General features: G+C 45.6%; 1 pseudogene; it reads right to left on the bottom strand.

Moving 5' to 3' along the window:
* Positions 1-5,031: 5,031 nt before the first annotated feature.
* On the bottom strand, positions 5,032-5,125 carry LOC123835014 (U6 spliceosomal RNA; annotated as a pseudogene).
* Between the last annotated feature and the right edge of the window lie 14,677 nt (positions 5,126-19,802).

The raw sequence follows: 19,802 nt of genomic DNA, 5'->3' as shown, positions 1-19,802 counted from the left end.
TTTGTGAGTGGTACGTTTTCATTTTCTTGCTCATCTGAAATGCCTATATTTGTTCCCCGTGTGAATGACATTTTCACTTGATCTCTGCTCACAACCTTTTTCCATCAGAATTTTAAAGATCAAGCTTTACAGTCTTCTGCCATCAGCTATTGCTGATGTGAAGTATGAGGTCAGTGTGATATATATATATTTTTTAATCCTGTGTATAATCTGCTTTTCTCTCAGGGAGATTTAGGACTTTCTCTTTGTCCTTGGTGTTCTGAAATTTTACAGTGATGTCAGCACGACACACGTGGCACTTTTCATGTTTCCTGCTTGGGTCTTGTTTGGGTACGTTTGTTCTGAGGACGCGTGTATTTTATTAACTTTGGAAATTTTCTCCTCTTAATCACGGCAGTATTTTCACCCATCTATACTCTTTGCTTCTTATTCTGAAAATGTTACTAGCTGGATGTGGGATGCTTATGAAATTATTTCCCATGTCCCTAACTTTTTTTTCATACTTTTCATCTCTTTTCAGTGATTCATTCTTCACCTGTTCCCATTCTGTGACTTTATATATCTACTTTTTTTTTAATGTCAGTGATCAAAAACTTGATCTTCAAGACCTCCATTTGATTTAGCAGATGTATTATCTGCTTCTGTGCCCGTGGAGACACCGATTAAACATCTTCTAGAGTCCTCTTCTGTCTTTTTCGATTAGCTTCATTTTCTGTTTGTTCTTTTATTTGTTAAATTTGATGTCTCCTTTCATGGGGTTAGTTTTCATGGTGATCACTGTTGTGAGCTTGAAGCAGGAGCGGGCAGGGCTCCACCCACCTGCCCTGGAATCCCTCTGCCATTTTTGCTAAAACAGGCTACTGTGTGCTTTAAGCCCCGACAGCCAGCCGCTGAGCGTCTGCTCAGGCCAGACCACAGCCTGCTGGACCAGACTTGGCCAGCACGTACCAAGAGCCAGAACTGCCTGGGCGTTAATGTCCCTGGGGACCATTTGGGTACCGATGGGTACAGGGGATATAAATCCTCCAGGTCCCTCCCTCCTTGATGGGGACAGCTCTGAGGTATGACCTGTGTCGTCTCCAGAGCTCCCTGCATTGAGCCGGTTATCCTCTGAGGGCTTCTGTTTGCTAGAACACTCGTGCTCAGCCTTCTCCCTTCCTGGTCACGCGTCCCCATTCTTCTACCCTTTCCTCCTGGGAATATTTCCTAATAAAGCAGCTTCCCACAGATCTGTCTCAGAAGCTGCTTGTAAGAACCCAGTGGAATACTGTGCCTATCTTCCCATGGAGGCCATGCAGGGCTCTCTGTGAATATTGTACTTCACCACAGCCCGGGAGCAGTGACGGGGAGGGCTGAGTGGGACGTGTAAACACACACACACACGGATATCTGACATAAGGCATATATATCTCTTAAGTCTTTTTTAGAAATTTGGAGGGGGAGCCTGGAATTTGTGCTCAGTTTGTCTTTGTAGCTCAATCTCCACAAACATCTATGCAGTTTTTGTTTTGTTCATCAAAAGCCAAAGCTACAAAAGCAGAGTGATGCAAAATATCCATTCCTGACAGGGGTGTTTCTATCCTTGGGAGCACAACCACAAATTCAGCTGCAAACCTTGAGCTGCAAACCTTGAGCTTGGAAGTCAGTCACGCATTCCATTATTGAGCTCTTCTGTGTGCCAGGCACTGCGGACACAGTAATGGGCAAAGCAGACCAGGCTCCTGGCCTCGCAGAGATGACGGGGGCTATCTGTGCCGCCTCGTGTTCTCACATGCGTGCATGCACGTTCTCCCTACCACTGTCTCCCTCCTTACTCCTTTTGGAAACCAATTTGGCAACTTTTTAAAAAAGATTTTATTTATTTATTTTTGAGAGTGAGAGAGAGCATGGGCGGGGGCGCAGAGGGCGAGGGAGAAGCAGACTCCCTGCTGAGCAGGGAGCCCGACATGGGACTCGATCCCAGGATCCCGGGATCATGATCTGAGCAGAAGGTAGACACTTAACCGACTGAGCCACCCAGGGGCCCCAATTTGGTGACTTTTATCACAAGCTCTAAGACTAAGTATTCCCTCTGACACAGGAAATCTCTCCCTTCAGGAGATTTATCCTAAGGAAGTTATCTGAAAAAAGAAGAGGATAAACGTGTATGTGTAAAGATGTTTATGCTCATAAACCTGAAAATTTATAAAACAACCCAAATGTGTAAAGGATAAATACTGTATGTGAGGCCCACGGGATGGACAATGCAGAAATTGAAAATTATAATGGTCAGAACTATAGTTATCACAGAAATGGCTCTAAAAGTTGAGTGAAAAGAGCTGACTACAAAATCATACATACAGTTGATTATGATCAATTATATAAAATACATATGTATGTGAGCCCAGATTGAGTGAAATGCACTCTAATCAAAAGTAGAAGTGATGTTAATGTAGTAAGATTACAGGTGGTTTTTCTCTCTTCTGTTCTCAAATGCCCTTTGTTTTCCTATTTAGATTAAAAAAAAATTTTGGCTATAAAAAATGTTATCAAGCGATTCTTAGAGCAGCCCTAATTACCCCCCTCACCTAGCTTCTGGCCATTCTCCCCCATATTCTGTTTCCTTTATTTATTTTTTTAGAAAGAGAGCAAGGGGCAGAGGCAAAGAGAGGGAATCTTAGGCAGGCTCCACACCCAGCATGGAGCCCGAGGCAGGGTTTGATCTCGTGACCCTGAGATCAGGATCTGAGCTGAAATCAAGAGTCAGACACTTTGAGGCCCCTGGGTGGCTCAGTCTTTAAGCGTCTGCCTTCGGCTCAGGTCATGATCCCAGGGTCCTGGGATCGAGCCCCGCATCAGGCTCCCTGCTCCACGGGAAGCCTGCTTCTCCCTCTCACACTTCCCTTGCTTGTGTTCCCTCTCTCGCTGCCTCTCTCTCTGTCAAATAAATAAATAAAATCTTTAAAAAACAAAACAAAACAAACAAACAAAAAACAATGGCCTGCTTCCCTGTCAGTCCCTGGCCATAGCAGGTGCTTCATAAATATTCGTTGATCCGAGATTTTGCATAAAAACCCACATGCCTGGGCTCTCCTGAAAAATGAATAGTTCTAGCCACAGGGCAGTGATTGATTGGAACTAAATAGACATGCTTTCCTGACTACATAAACACACAATGGTCAGTTGTGCAGAACCCCACCACTCTCCACAGTCTCCCAGTCTAAGGTCGGCAGTCAACGTCTTAAGAAAAATTATGAAAACTTGGAAATAAGGTGACAGCAGATCCTTTCAATGTTGCATTAGAACATGGTCTCTCAGTCCCTGTCAAGGGTTACTTTGTTCTCCAGGGCCTTATCATCCAATATTGTAGCCACTAGCCACCTGTGGATATTTAAACTCTAATAACAATGAAAGAAAATTCCAAATTCTGTTTCTTAGCCACAGTAGCCACATGTCAAGTGCTCCTTAGTCACACCTGGCCTGTGGCTCCTGGATTGGCCAGCCCAGATAGCGAAGATTCCATCCCTGTAGAAAGTTTTATTAGAGAGTGCTGGTCTAAGACATATACTTTGCTTAATTTACCATTTACTATCGATCAGGGAATTTGTAAAGTCATGTGCTAACTTATAGATTTTTGTCCAAATAGATTTCTGTGGAAAAAGATAACACCAGGTTACAGTTACAGTTTTATTGCCCTATGAGACATTAACCATTCGATTTGTCTCCAACTTAGCAAAGCTGTCTTAGCATGCCTTTGCTGACTGACTAGATAAACCCCTGTTTCTCAAATTTTTCTTTAAATTTACTTTACCCTGGTTCCCTCATTAATGCATGTAGTGGATTGAATGGTGGCTCTCAGAAGCACACGTTCTGTCAGAATCCCCGTAATTGTAAATGTCACTTTATTTGGAAAAAGGATCTTTGCAAATGTAATCAAATCAAGGATCTTGAGATGAGATCATCCTGAAACCCCTGCGTGAGCCTTAAATCCAAAGATAAGTGTCCTTATAGGAGACGGAAAAGAAGAGGAGGAACAGGCTGCAGGATGAAGACAGAGGCAGAGGGCAGAGAGATGGCCACAAGCCGAGGAGGCCATGGAAATGCCAAAGTCACTAGAAGCTGAGAGGCAAGGAAAGAGGCTCCCTTAGAGCCTTTGGGGGAGTGCAGCCTTGGTGGCACCATGATTTGGGGCTTCTGGCCCCAGAACTGTAAGAGAAATAAACTTCTATTGGTTTGAGCCATCTGGTTTGCGGTAATTTGTTATAGCAGCCCTAGGACACTAATACAGTCAGTTAAACATATGTTTGGCATATGCTCATTTTACATTTCTATGAGAATCATGGTTTTTGTTTTTTTTTTTTTTAAGATTTTTTTTTTATTTGTTTGAGAGAGACAGGAGGAGCAGCGGGGGGAGCAGAGGGAGAAACAAACTACCCGCCGAGCAGCAAGCCTGACGTGGGGCTCAATCCCCGGACCTGGGCTGATGGCAGATGCTTAACTGACTGAGCCACCCAGGTGCCCCCATGAGAATCATGTTTTTAAGTTTAAAAAATTTTACTTTGAGATTTGCCATTTATATTCAAGTTTGTGCTATTCTTTTCTCTGATATTCTTATACGTATTATTCCTATACTTATTATTACTATTATTTTTTACTTTCCTGACCCTGATAGTTTTTGAGATTGGGACACAGTCTCACACCCCAGCCCCATAGGAAGAAATAGTCAGGAGACAAAGTACTGAGAGGAAGGTGAGTGTGGTGCTGAGAGCACAGATTCTGGAACCAGCCTGTCTGGGTTCAAATTCTGGCTCTGCCATCCGTTGTGCCATGTTGGGCAAACTGCTTGTCCTCACTGATTCTTGCTTGCCTCACCTGTAAAGTGGGATAATAGTAACTACCTCTTAGGACTTTTTATCTCCACACGATGTACATAAAGATGTGCACTGAGGACTGAAGGAATTTACTGATGCCATAAGCAGTGAATCAACATTTTAACAATTAATTTTATAATTGTCCTGTGAACATAAAACTATAGTGCGTAGTTGTGTTTTAAAAAATGTGGGACACTTCACGAATTTGCGCAGGGACCAGGCGAATCTTCTCCGCATCGTTCCAGTTTTAGCATATGTGTTGCCAAAATGACCACCAGCGCGCAGTATTTTTTGGTGTTAGGAGCGTTAGCTCGTGAGTCAACAGTCTCTGTTCCTGGGCTGGGCTCCCTGGGAGGTGGACTCAGAGAGAGTTTGTGAGCGGGGTGTTTATCAGGCCTCACCCTTGGGACCACCACCTGTGGAAGAGAGCAAAGGGCATGGAGCAGTGGTGCTGAGACGCAACCCAACAGCAGGCTTTGTGAGCCCACACCTTCCAGCATTATCCCGAGTTGAGCTGACATGGCCAGGTCCTTACACTCCTGCCACCCTCAGGCCCTGGATGTGGGGCACCTCTGGAGGAGTGCTACCCTGGTCTAGGTGGCTCTCTGTGGCGGAGGTGATCCCTGAAGAGGCTGACAGGCAAGGCTGCCCACTGACAGTCCTCCTCCTAGCAGCCGGGCGACAGCAGAGGGAGCTGGCGGCGAACTGCGGTGTCCCCCACACCCTGGAATCCTCCTCTTGGATGTCTTCATGGACCCTGGAAAATGAGGGGCCCCGCCCCAGGTGTGCTGACATCATCCTTCCCCTCCCCCACTGCAGGTGACATTTCAGTGTCATTTTCTTCCACCCACCCAGTCCCTCTCTCCACTTTTTCCAAGATTGCTCTTGGTGCTGACTAGTATAGAAATGGAGGAGAAGATGGAGGAAGGGAGGCCAGATCTGAGCAGAGAGCCAGAGCCCCTTTCCTTCGGGCTGCCTGAGCTTTCCCCTCCTGATGCGATGCAGCATCGAGGTGTGTGTCCCCACACAGCCCTGGGCCCGCCTCCGAACCCTCTCCCTGAAGGCCGAGGAGGGCTGCCTTTCAAATAATCGAAGGAATTCCTCTTTAAAAGCTTAAATTCCAGGGGTGCCTGGGTGGCTCAGTCGTTAAGCGTCTGCCTTTGGCTCGGGTCATGATCCCAGGGTCTTGGGATCGAGCCCCGCATCGAGCCCCGCATCGAGCCCCGCATCGGGCCCCGCATCGGGCCCCGCATCGGGCTCCCTGCTCGGCGGGGAGCCTGCTTCTCCCTCTCCCACTCCCCCTGCTTGTGTTCCCTCTCTCGCTGTGTCTCTCTGTCAAATAAATCTTTATAAAAAAAAAAAAAAAGCTTAAATTCCAAAAGGATTATTCCTGGGGAGGGGGGGTAAAGGAATAAAAGGAATCCATTTCTGTAAGCATGAAACAAAGATGAGAATAAGGGTTTATTTTTTATTTTATTTTATTTTTATTTTTTAAAGATTTTATTTATTTATTTGAGAGAGAGAGAATGAGAGACAGAGAGCATGAGAGGGAAGAGGGCAGAGGGAGAAGCAGACCCCCTGCTGAGCAGGGAGCCTGATGTGGGACTCCATCCTGGGACTCCAGGATCATGACCTGAGCCGAAGGCAGTCGCTTAACCAACTGAGCCACCCAGGCGCCCCAAGAATAAGGGTTTAAAAGCAATGCTCAACTAAGCTGCCGAGAGGCATGGAAGATTGTACTGTGTTCTGCGGTGGGTTTTCACTTCTGATCTGAAGAAATGGTTCAGTGAGCGGGGTAAACATAGGATTCAGCAGGTCGGAGGAGGGCAGGGGTTTGAGGGGGATCAGTCTCAAGCTGCCTGGTTGATGCTGTCAAGAGAAGCCGAGGGCTGTGGAAGGGTCTGTGTATTTCTGCTCATGACGCATGCCCATGTTGTCCCCTGGTTACAAGGACGGAGACAAAGTCCCAAGGCAAGAGTGACGTTGGTGTTACCAAAGTCAGGTTTGATGTTGCCTCTCCCTTTGCATGGATTGAGACTAAGTTCTAATCCTCATTCTCTGCCATATAGTAACCTGCGTGACCCCAGGAGCATCACTGAACCTGGGCCTTGGTTTCCTTATCTGTACAATGGGGATAATATCCACTGATTCAGGACTGGCCTGTTTGCAAGTACAGAAACCAAGTCTGCCTAAATTAAACAAGAAGGGAAGTTATTGGAATTGATGGAATCCTGGAGGTGGGGAAAATGGGCAGGAAGTTAGGATGCTCAGAAGGCAGTTTGTCTCAGGGGGCTGACTGTATCAGCAGGATGACCTTCCATCCCTGAAACAGAATAAACATGTAGAACACTTTTATAGCAAGTTGACATTATGACCTCCAAGTGTGTGATCAGAGGACTAGTCTCTTCCAACAAGGAATAGACTATGTTGGGTATTGCTGAACCCCTGTGGTCATCACAGTAGGAGTTCATATTGGTCTGCTATGGACTGGGGGAAAAGCAGTTTTGGAAGCACGGTTCTAAGCTGTTTTCCTAGCTTACAAGTCACTCAGGTCACTGACCCCGCACCCCCAGGGTTATTACTGCTTCCATGTGGCCCACTTGGAGTATACTCAGTGAATCTCTGTGCATTGGTATTGATTTTAGGCCTGATGCCTCTGGACAAATAAATACACTTGCCAGGACTAGGCTGCTTTAGCCCTTAGGATTGTCTCGCACCCAGGAAAAGCCTAGACAAAGCAGGGAAGTGTAGACAAAACAGGCATTCTCTTGAGAGCCTAGAACAGCATCAGCCCAGATGTTGTTCCAAGCCCAGTCATGACCTTCATGTCTTGCCAAATGCAGAAATGGCTAGTTGTCACCCCCAGGATTCCTTCTCTACTCCTCACTTCCTCTTTACTTGCCCCTATTTTTAGCTGGGCACATTGTGACCAAGAAAAAAATACTGATTTCCTAGGCTCCTTTGCCTCTAGATGTGTTTATGTGACTTGTTTCTGGCCAATAAGATAAATTCTGCAGGACTCCTAGGAAGGCAGTCCGAAGGGAGCTGACTCAGCAGGGTGGAGCCCCTTTTTGTCTTTACTTCTGGTCTGCAGCAGCCCATCATGAACCCTGAGGGAACTTTGAGGATGGAAGCTATAAAACAGGATGGAGCCCCAGAAATACGGAGCTTAGATCCCATCGTCCTTGGACACTTGCCTCCGCACTTTCTTTATAGAAGGAAGACATAGGCTTCTATCATGTTTAAGCTATACTTTGATTTTTCTGTTTCATAGGCTAAATCTAATCCCGATTGACACATAAACCAAAGTTTCTTTTTTCTCCTTCTTTCACTGACAATAATGCATAAAGCAGCATTGGCCTATCCACCCTTCATCCTGGAAGTCATTGAGGAAAAGCAAGCTAGTAGGACAGCAATCTGATTATACATTCTCATGGGCATATTTGTACTTACAAAAGGATACCAGAAAACACAATGCTTCACCCAAAGGCAGCATTATGACACTGAGTTGAAGTAAAATTTAGAATCTTGTAACTCTTCTGCGTAGATCTAGATACATGTAGGGACTCTGAGGAATGTATCAAGAGCATCCTCTGGCTTTTGGCAGCCACATGGAGGTACTTGGACACAGTTATGAGAGGAGCAATGACAGCTGAACTGTTACTTCTAAGATCCAGGCAAATGTGTTTGGAAAGGCTATAAATTAATGGCTTATTAGAGGGGAACATTATGCAAGTTAATTTTCCATAGCCTTTGGAAAGCATTTTCTTTTCTTTTCTTTTTTTTTTTTTTTAAGATTTATTTATTTATTGGGGAGAGCAGAAGAAGAGGGAGAGAGAGAATCTTAAGCAGACTCCCCCTTGAGCACAGAGCCTGACACGGGGGTCGATCCCACGACCCTGAGCCGAAACCAGGAGTCGGATGCTTAACTAATTGAGCCACTCAGGTGCCCTTGGAAAGCATTTTCAAAGGGATATTATATTCCTTAGCTTATCTGTAGGTTCACAAAACAACTACTCCTCATATCCCAACACTTAAAAAAAAATGTTGGTTTTCTGCAGAATAATTACATGTAAATTTGAACTCTTCTTTTAAAACAATTGAATTTTTTTTACAGAATCAGTAAAGAAATTGGTTTTGAATATAGAAGTTGAAAGCTCTAAGATTTACAAATGATTAGAGAAATATATTCACTGAGAAGTGTCATATGACTATAATAAAATCCATCATTCCTCCAAATACTATAATTTGTATATAACAGGTGGGCACAGTAACTGATTTATGAAACTATTTTTGCTCCCCATGAACCCTGAGTTTATTACAAACAGGTATATAAATTGTGCTTTCTTTTAATAGCTTTATCCTTACCAATGACATCATCACCTCCATCATAAATGAATGTATTTCCAAAAAGGTACATATATACATGTGTGCACATACACCCACATGCACACAATCGCTCACTCTCTCACAAATTCAGTCTGATATTGGGCTAAAAAGGTTTTCGAGTATTCTAGATGATTCTAACTTTAAAAAATTAATTATCAAGAGATACTGTTTAATTCACAGGACTTCTAACTCCCTATGAGTAAGACAGTGGAAATTTTATCATGATTCTTTTTTTTTTAAAGATTTTATTTATTTGAGAGAGAGAATGAGAGAGAGCACATGAGAGGGGGGAGGGTCAGAGGGAGAAGCAGACTCCCTGCTCAGCAGGGAGCCCGATGTAGGACTCCATCCCGGAACTCCAGGATCATGACCTGAGCCGAAGGCAGTCGCTTAACCAACTGAGCCACCCAGGTGCCTCATGATTCTTTATATATGTATGCAAACACATAGACCTGTGTCCTTGCCCCTGCCCCTCTCATAATTGCTATCTCTATAAAATCCAGGTTCTCTGTGGTTGATGTCCAGAAACTAATTTCGAATACCTTGATAAAATCAGATGAACATATCCACAATCGGAAAACAGACCCCAGACTTGCCCAGCCCCCCACTGTGTGATTGCATAGGGCACCGAGCCCTTCCTTATACATGGACTTCTTCCATTTGAAGAATGAGAGTTGCCATAAAGAAAGGGACAAACGAGAGAACTTTTGACAGAATGCTGGGTAAGATTACTTGCAGCAACATTAGGTTATTTACATTGAACTGTCCAAATTCATTTAGTAGACATTTTTTGGTTGCTATGGTTTCTTTCTGAACTTGAGATTTCCTACATTTCACGTCCATTATGAAAGGAGTGGTGTAACAAAGAAGTGTAGTATGTTCGATGACAATTGCCAGAGAAAAGCCTGGAAGTATAATTTCATCTGTGATATTTTCGTTTTCTCCGGTAGGTACCTCTGGTTCCATGAGCTGGCATGCTTAATGCCCAGCCAAAAACACAAGGCAAAAGTGACGTAAGCCTTCAATTGCTTAATCAAATAAACAAGCCCAGAGCCTGAACATAAACTTCATGCCTTTTATTATAATCACAGTTGAACAGGCTTGGCAGGACTTGAGTCATTTATCACCAGCAGTTTGTGCTTGCATTTGGGAGGGGATCATAGATGCACCGTCCTCTTCCCAGCCCAAGCCCATCCCCTGGCACTAACTGTGCCGCTGACTCTTGTCAGTGCAATGGATCCAAACCCTGGGTTGCCATCTGAACTGGCAGCGCTGGCAGAATGAGTAGATGCACCCTCAGTGATGATCACAAGGTTGTTCCCCACAAACACCTCCTGCCTTGGCTCATTATTGCTTTGAAAAAAACTTCATCCGTTGTTTTTGTTGGGTTGTGTTGTTATTTTACAGAAACAATACATGCAATGCATGAATATATTGCCTTTGTAAAAATTTAAAACGTCTGAACTCAAAAGCACCATCACTTAACTGGATATAGTTGACATCTATAGATCCCTTCATCTAACAACAGCAGAATAGACATTTTTCTTAAGCACACATGACATATACAACAAGATAGACCACCTTTGGGGCTATAAAACACACCTTAACAAATTTAGAAGAATGGAAATTATACAATGTATGCTTTCAGACCACAGTGAAATTAACTAGAAATCAATAACAGAGAGAGAGCTGGAAAATCCCCAAATACTTGGAGATTAAACAACACACTTCCAAATAATACATGGGTCAAAGAAAAAATGTCAAGAGAAATTTCAAAATATGGTGAGCTAAAGGAACATACAACTTCTCAAAATCTGGGGGATCCAGCAAAAACAGTGCTTACAGGGAAATTTATAGCAGTGAATGGATATATTAAAAAGAAAAAAAAGAGGGGCATCTGGGTGGCTCATTTGGTTACGTGTCTGCCTTTGGCTCAGGTCATGATCCCAGGGTCCTGGGATCGAGCCCCATGTAGGGCTCCCTGCTCAGTAGGAAACCTGCTTCTCCCTCTCTCTATGTGTGCGCACATGCTCTCTCTCTCTCTCTCTCAAATAAATAAATAAAATCTTAAAAAAAAACCTCTAAAATCAGTCACCTAAGCTTCCATCTTAGGAAACTAGAAAAAGAAGAGCAAATCAAGTCCAGGGTAAGCAGAGGACAAGAAATAATAAAAATTAGAGCAGAAAAAATTCAATTAAAGCAAATCATATCCAAGAATGTATAAAAAAAATTATACACCACAGCCAAGTGGGCTTTATTCCAAGTATGCCAGGCTGGTTCAACATTAGAAAATCAATTAGTGTAATCCATCGCATCCACAGGCTAAGGAAGAAAAATCACATGATCATATCAATAGATGCAGAAAAAGCATTTGACAAAATCTAACACCCATTCATGATAAAAACTCTCAGTAAACTAGGAATAGAGAGGAACTTCATCAACTTGATAAAGAATATCTACAAAAACATATCACCAACATCACACTTAATGGTGAGAAACTAGAAGCTTTCCTGCTAAGATCAAGATCTTCCTCTTGGGGTGACTGTGTGGCTCAGTCAGTTGGGCGTCCCACTCTTGGTTTCTGCTCAGGTCATGATCTCATGGGTTGTGGGATCAAGCCCAGTGGCAAGCTGTGCTCAGTGGTGGGTCTGCTTGAGGATTCTCTCCCTCTGCCCCTCTCCCCACTCATGCACATGTGCTCTCTCTCTTTCTCTAAATAAATAAATAGATCTTAAAGAAAAAAGATCTTCCTCTCATCACTCCTTTTTAATACTGTACTCTTAAAATGTCTTATATGTAGTTAGTTTTTCTTCCTTATCTTTTGTAGAAGTAGAGGATGATGTGGTCTGAAGCCATGGGTTTGTCTTTAACATCCTGAGGATGGTATCTGAGGATGGAATTGCTCTGAGTTTTATCACATGCACACCCTCATTCCACATGCTGTCCCTACACTTAAAATTTCAGTCTGTTTCTGATTACATGGTCTTTATTCTTAGCATCTGCCCAGGCCTCTCCTTTCAGTTGTCTGACATGGCTCTTCCTCCTCAAAGCGGTGGGATAGACCTCCTTCTCCTCTCCCTTCCCCAAGCCATCACCTACACCGTCATAGCTCCAAGGGCATACAGAAGTTCCTGGGGTCTGCTGGGTCCTTCACACACTTTCCCGCTCTATTTGCCCACACAATCAACCTTTTAAAAGTAGAGTGGCCATAGTTGTGGTCTCCAGCAGGCAAGGAGGTTTCCTTCCTTCTTTTCTTTCTTAAATAACTTTTTTTTTTAATTTATTTTATTTTATTTTTTAAAGATTTTATTTATTTAACAGAGAGAGACACAGCTAGAGAGGGAACACAAACAGGGGGAGTGGCAGAGGGAGAGGGAGAAGCAGGCTTCCTGCTGAGCAGGGAGCCCGATGTGGGGCTCGATCCCAGGAGCCTGGGATCATGACCTGAGCCGAAGGCAGATGCTTAACAACTGAGCCACCCAGGCGCCCCACCTTCTTTTCTTTCTTAAGATTTATTTATTCATTTATTTGAGAGAGAGGGCACTTGTGGGGAGGGGCAGAGGGAGAGGGAGAAGGAGAGAAACAGACTCCCCGCTGAGCATGGAGCCCACCACAGGGCTTGATCCTAGGACCCTGAGATCAGAACCTGAGTCGAAACCAAGAATCGGCCACTTAACCAACTGAGCCACCCAGGAGCCCCAAGGAGGTTTTGGAAATAGTGAAAGATCACTTCTGACTTCTGACTAAATGTGACAGACTGAATAAACACATTAACTCTGCCCTCTGCCCCCCCTTCCTATTAAGTGACAGTAAATTAAAAACAAGGATATAAACCCACAAGAAAAAGAGAACAAAAGAGGAGTTGGCAGCAGATGAGCAATATCAATACAATTTTAGAAAAGTGAAAGCAGATGGAAAAATGATAACTGACTTCACAGAACAAAGAAACTGAAACCTACTTCTTACAAATTAGGAGGCATATTTGCTTGGCTGAACTCAGGATTTGGAGGACCAAGTACCTCTAAACACTGCTGTATAGGGTGGGGCTAACCCTGGGACTGGCTGAAAGTTTAGTTAATGAATAGTTAGACCCAGATTCCCTTCCCTAGCCCGGTCAGCCAACTATCCCTCCTGTATCAGTTATCTACTGCTACATAATAAATTACCTCATGACTTAGTGGCCTCAGGCAAAAATAAACACTTATTCCCTCACAGTTTCCGTAAGTCAAGAATTCTGGAATGGCTTACCTGGGTGGCTCTGGCTCAGGGTCTCTCACGAGGTTGCAGTCAATATGCTGGTTAGAAACAGTTTCAATGGTCATCCAAAGACTTGACTGGGGTTAGAGGATCCACCTCCTAGATGGCACACTCCCATGCCTGGCAAGTTAGTGTTTGTTGGCAAGAGGCCTCAGTCCTTCACCACATGGACTTCTGCACACTGCTGCTTGAGTAACCTCACAACATGGCTGGTGGCTTCCCCCAGAGCAAGTGGTCCCAGACAGCAATGCAGTATTATCTTGGTGACATGGGTTGCTCTAGTCAATAGAGGAGGTAACTACACAGGAGTTGCAAATACCCGGGACTGAGAATCACTGGGTGCCATCTTGAAGGTTGGCCACTAAACCTCCTTCATCTCTTTAAGTGTTTCACTTTTTAATATAAACATAGAGACAAAGATCACCAGGAAAGCTTCTCACATGAAAAAGAGGCCAAAGCAAAGAGAAATGAAAGAATTCAGAGAGAGAGAGAAAAAAAAAAAAAAACAAAAAAGCAATAGGCAGGAAACAGAAGGAAACTTAAAAAAAAAAAAAAAAGGAACTAAGTCTTCAGAGAGAAAAAAGTAAGATATCATAACCATGAAAGAAGACCAGATATAAAAATAGTGGTAATAAAAATAACAACAAAAATGACACCATCCCCTTGCCTCCCCACCCCAACACTTACGGAGTCTATACAATGTGACAGGCCCTCTTCTAAATAGGACTGTACATGTATTAACTCACTTAATCCTCAAAACAACCATCCCAGGAGGTAGGTTCAATTACTATGTTTTATAGAGGCATTAAATAATTTCTCTAAGGCACAGCTGATAAGTAGAAAAGTCTAGAGTTGAACCCACAGCCAGAGCTCTTAGAAAAGAAGCCTTCAAACTCTGTAATCAGTTCCCTTTCCAGGGAAGGAAAGAACACTGATTTCAGAAGCAGATTAAACTGTGAGAAACTCAGCTGGGCCCATATGGCAGGCAGGGTAAAGCTGGAAGAATGGGATGAGCCAGTCTGTAGTACCTGCCCTGGTGGAGAGGGGGTTAGAGGGCTGAGAGGCAGAGACGGCCGGCATGAGCTTTGCACAAGGCCTGGCTCACTGCCCTGGGCATCGCCCCAATCTTCACCACAGGCCTATCTTATAGATAAAGAAACAACAGTTCAGAGACTTTCCCAAGATCTCCTAGCCAGTTGGTGGTAAAATGAGGTCAGACCCTCGGCTCACCTGGCTTTTGACTCTGCCTTTTCTCAGTATGAAAGATCGTTTGATTCAGTTCTTCACCCCTCCTTGTGGCCACATTTTTTCCACTTCTACGTCCTCGTGTTGCATTTGACCACGGCTGCTTTGGCTAATGGAACATTAGTTTGTGTGATGTGGCCAAAGGCTTGAAATTGCCTATGCATTGCGTCTTGCTCTCCTGCACCTCTGCCATGGTGACAATGAGGACAAGCGTCTGAGGACCGGTCTGCAGGTCTCAAGAAGAGGATGAGAGACACATGGAGCAGAGATTGCCCCAGCTGAGCCAGCCGGGATCAGCTGTCCCCCAGCTGACCCACAAATCCAGAGGAATAAATGATTGTTATTTTAAGCCACTGAATTTTGAGGTGTTGGTTATGCAGCATTTTGCAGCATTAGTGAACTAATATACCACGTGATAGAAATGCCTGCCATCAAGGGAAATAAACAGATGACTGACAGGAGTAAGGAAAAGGCTCAGGGTCTGCCTGGCTAGGGTTGCCTGATATAGCAAAAATAAAGGACCTAGAGACATTTAAATTTTAGACAGACATTAAATAATTTTTTAGTATAGGTATGTCCCATGCAATATTTGGGAAATACTTGCACTAAAAAAATTCTTGTTTACTTAAATTACATGTTTAGCTGGGCATCCTATATATATTTTTTTAAAGATTTTATTTATTTATTTGACAGGGAGAGACACAGTGAGAGAGGGAACACAAGCAGGGGGAGGGGCAGAGGGAGAAGCAGGCTCCCCACGGAGCAGGGAGCCCGATGTGGGGCTCGATCCCAGGACCCTGGGATCATGACCTGAGCCGAAGGCAGACACTTAAAGACTGAGCCACCCAGGAGCCCGTGGGCATCCTATATTTTATCTGGCAACCCTGTTCTGGCTGATTTACAAGAGTCAGACTATGTAGAAAACACCTGTGTTTAAATGTGGGCCTGAGCTAGAAAACGAGAGGTGAAAATCAGAAGTCACCTCCTCTACTCTCCATCAGGCAGTAAGTACGTGCTCAGGGCAGGCATTAAGTCTCTGATGTAGCCTTTCCTAGTGGGATGGAGTCAGGGAAAAAGTTGCCTGAAATGTTAAGAAGGGTGGGCTTGCCAGTGGTTGGGGAAAGTCTCTTGCAGCCTTATTATTGAACCACTCTAATACTGGGGTTCCTGGGGAGGCCTGGTTCCAGCAGCCTATGGTACCACAGCAAGCATCCCTCCCAACCTGAAACCTGCATCCCTTTTGCTGGATCCAGGAAGCCTTTCCCAGGTTACTGCACCATCTGTCTGCAAGGTGCCTGCAAGGGAAAGGCACGGTGGAGGCAGGGGAGAAGGGCTGCAGCCCGGGCCCGGGAAGGGACTGTCTAAGGACTGTTTGTGAAGACATCAGGCTGGTAGGGAGCAACCAGTGAAGCCAGGGGGGCTGGATGAAATCAGAAAGTAGAAATTGAACACTGAAGAGGTCAGAGTACAGAAAAGCCACAACATGGGGGACTCAATCCACCCTCCACCTCCATCTCTCTCTTCAGCACATTCGGACCAGTCACTGTTTTTGGCTTTGCACAGGCTAACTGGCTATTTTTGTGAATAATCACCAACTCATTCCAGGAGGAAATTCCATGCTGTCAGCCAACAGCAGACCGTGGCAGGAAAAATGACACAACTCCATCCTCTGGGCAAACCTGCCAATTAGCACAAGTTTCCCCATCTCTCCTCCACTCACAGCTGGCTGGACAAGGGGGTCAGTTTTTCCATGGAGATAGGAGATTTTTCTCCATGTGATTTCTCATGATCCAGCAAATCTTAAGGGCTCTTTACTTTCATTCCTGGTTCCCTTTCCCCTGACATCGAAATCGGACCTGGGCAGCCCTGCTCCAGAGCACTTGTCAGGATGTGGGCACTGGGCTCACCCACACATGGTCTTGGGCAAAGAGAGATTTCTGAAAGGGACGCTGGCCAGCTAAAAGTTTGCATCCCCTGATAAATGACATCATGAAAATCAAATGTGCATAATGTGGTCATCAGTGCAGAACAGTCTTGACATAAACCATAGCCCGCTCATCTGAGGACCAAGGTCGACCTAACCACTGCCCCTGAACGCTGACAGAACCCACTACTTGGCTTTCTGCAGACCCAGCCTCCCACTCACATGTTGCTTGTAGATTTCATACCCTCTCTCTGCTTGGATTCAATTCAATTCAATTAATAATTATTAAGCCCCTATGGTGCTCATCACACCATACTAGGCTCCAGAGGACTACAACAATTAATAATGCACAGGGTGTCACCTCAGCAAGTTTGCTGTTTAGAAGGAAAAGAGATCTACGAATTGCTGTCATGTGGGTAGAGCGCAAGAAGGACCTGCATGGTCCTAGCGGCTACTGGAACAGGGGATGTGGAGAGATACTCCTTGGCAGGGAAGGCTGGGGGTGGGCAGGGGTGTCTTGTGGAGGAGGCAGCATTGGAGCTGGGCCATAAAGGGCTTCAGTCATGGCCTCGAGGAGCTCAGGGAAGTCTAGGTACCGGGAAGAACAAAGCTGTGGAGGGAGGGTAGCCCCAAAGCATGGGGTTGGTAAAGAGAGGAAAGAGAAGTCAGAACCTCAGAAACACTTGTTTAGAGGAGCACCTGGTCTTTGGTTTGTGTCCCCAATTGGACCCCAGAGAGCGGGGGTTCTCTATCTCCCAGGGCACAGCCTGAACCTCATCCTTTCCTTTCTTTTTTTTTTTTTAAAGATTTTATTTATTTATTTGAGAGAGAGAGAATGAGAGACAGAGAGCATGAGAGGGAGGAGGGTCAGAGGGAGAAGCAGACTCCCTGCCGCGCAGGGAGCCCGATGCGGGACTCGATCCCGAGACTCCAGGATCATGACCTAAGCCAAAGGCAGTCGCTTAACCAACTGAGCCACCCAGGCGCCCCAGGAAAATGTTTTTTTTTTTTAAGATTTTATTTATTTATTTGAGAGAGAGAGAATGAGAGAGAGAGAGCATGAGAGGGGGGAGGGTCAGAGGGAGAAGCAGACTCCCTGCCGAGCAGGGAGCCCGATGCGGGACTTGACCCTGGGACTCCAGGATCATGACCTGAGCCGAAGGCAGTCGTTTAACCAACGGAGCCACCCAGGCGCCCCATCCTTTCCTTTCTTGTTTGGAAAGCCAGATTCTAAAATAGTTTATCCCGATAGCTTAAAGAATGAATCCTATGTATATCAATGCTACGTTGCAGTCAGGATTGCTTAGGTGGTTTCTTTAGAAGGTCTCAAGTAGTTTAGTCCTGAGTTCCACCTCTCTCTGTTTTTTTTTTTTTTTTTTTAAAGATTTTATTTATTTATTTGAGACAGAGAGAATGAGAGACAGAGAGCACGAGAGGGAGGAGGGTCAGAGGGAGAAGCAGACCCCCCGCCGAGCAGGGAGCCCGATGCGGGACTCGATCCCGGGACTCCAGGATCACGACCTGAGCCGAAGGCAGTCGCTTAACCAACTGAGCCACCCAGGCGCCCCACTTCTAATATTTTTTTTTAAAGATATTATTTATTTATTTGAGACAGAGAGAATGAGAGAGAGCATGAGAGGGAGGAGGGTCAGAGGGAGAAGCAGACTCCCTGCCGAGCAGGGAGCCCGATGCGGGACTCGATCCCGGGACTCCAGGATCATGACCTGAGCCGAAGGCAGTCGCTTAAACCAACTGAGCCACCCAGGCGCCCCCCCCCCTTCATTCTTAAGTATCAGTAGCCTCTGTTTCTTCCTTTCATGACGATTCCTCCCCATCTCTCTTACTCTTTAGAACGATTCTTTGGAAGTTCTTTCTGAATCTGCAGCTTTCAGGCTGTGGGAGAGCTCGGAGCCCCAACAGGCTAAGTCTTATTCTGTGACAAGCCCCCTCCAGGGATTTGGTCCGTGAGGAAGTGACATGTGCAACCGTGTCAGCTTCCAAAACTTCCACCTGGCCTTGATCACCCAGGGTCTCCAGACGCTTGTGTGTGTTGATCTTGGGATGCAGAACAGCTGCTGACCTTTGAGGCGTCTCGGTAACCATGGAGACGGGAACATAAACATCAATGCGGATGTCAGGAAGCAGGCGCCGGTCTGAGGAGTGAAAGCATCAGCGGGCTGATTTGGCTCTGTAGGGTTGTGTTGCAAATGATGAAAGCAGGGTTCCCAGGCTTCTTTTTGATCCAGCCAGATGACTGTGACTTTAGAGGGAGGCTCGGTGGCCGCTCAGCTTCCTCTTTACACAGATGCTTAGTTATTCATTCGTTTACTTTGCAAATACGTCCCAAGGGGCTGTGGGGTGCGAGATGGAGGTCGAAGACAGAGTCCCTGCCCTCAGAGAGCTCCCCAGGGTGTGGGACTTACAGAACTAAAACTGAGAAAGGCCTGGGCAGATCGGGAACAACGGAGGAAATGACTAGTGGGATGTGATACCGAGGGAGCGAATGAGCAGAGGCTGGGGGGCAGGAGGAGACTCCTGCTGACAGCAGGGTGAAGGGGTCCTCTCTGAACCGAGGCCCCAGGAGCCAGGGACATGTGCTGAGGGTTGAGGGAACAGGCACAGAGTTGGCAAGTCTGAAGAAAAGAAAGCGGGCCAGTGGAGCTGGAGTGGAGTGAGCAGGGAGAAGATAGGGTCGGGAAGCCCGCTGCAGGCCGCGGTAAGACCCCAGGGTTCTGTAACAATACTAAATCCGGCGAGCAACCTGGCATTTCTGTGGCCCAGATAATGCTCAGGGGTTTTACATACTTTAACTCATCCTATCCTCACAACAAAGGTATGTTCCTATCATTACCTCCTCTTGCTGCAAATGAAGAAACCCAGGCCCAGGGAGGTGTGAGAACGCTCCCACGTCGCAGAGCCACGGGGGGTGTGCAGAAAGTGGGGCTTCACGTCCAGGCGGTCCCGCTCTCTTCTTTCCCCACACTGCCTCAGGTTGTAAGCAGCGGGGCACCATGATCTGATTTATGTTTGGGCCAAACCCTGTCTGGAGCCTCCCTGTGTGACTGACCCACCCCAGCGCCGCGGGGTCCCCGTGCTTCGCAGACTGCGTTCAAGCCCCAGATTAGCAGTAGGCTGTG

This window comes from Mirounga angustirostris, unplaced genomic scaffold, assembly GCF_029215605.1.
Source record: "Mirounga angustirostris isolate CCGP_5_RB_7025 unplaced genomic scaffold, mMirAng1.0.hap1 SCAF_1, whole genome shotgun sequence".
Classification (NCBI taxonomy): domain Eukaryota; kingdom Metazoa; phylum Chordata; class Mammalia; order Carnivora; family Phocidae; genus Mirounga; species Mirounga angustirostris.
This window is presented reverse-complemented; position numbering and strand designations above follow the sequence as displayed.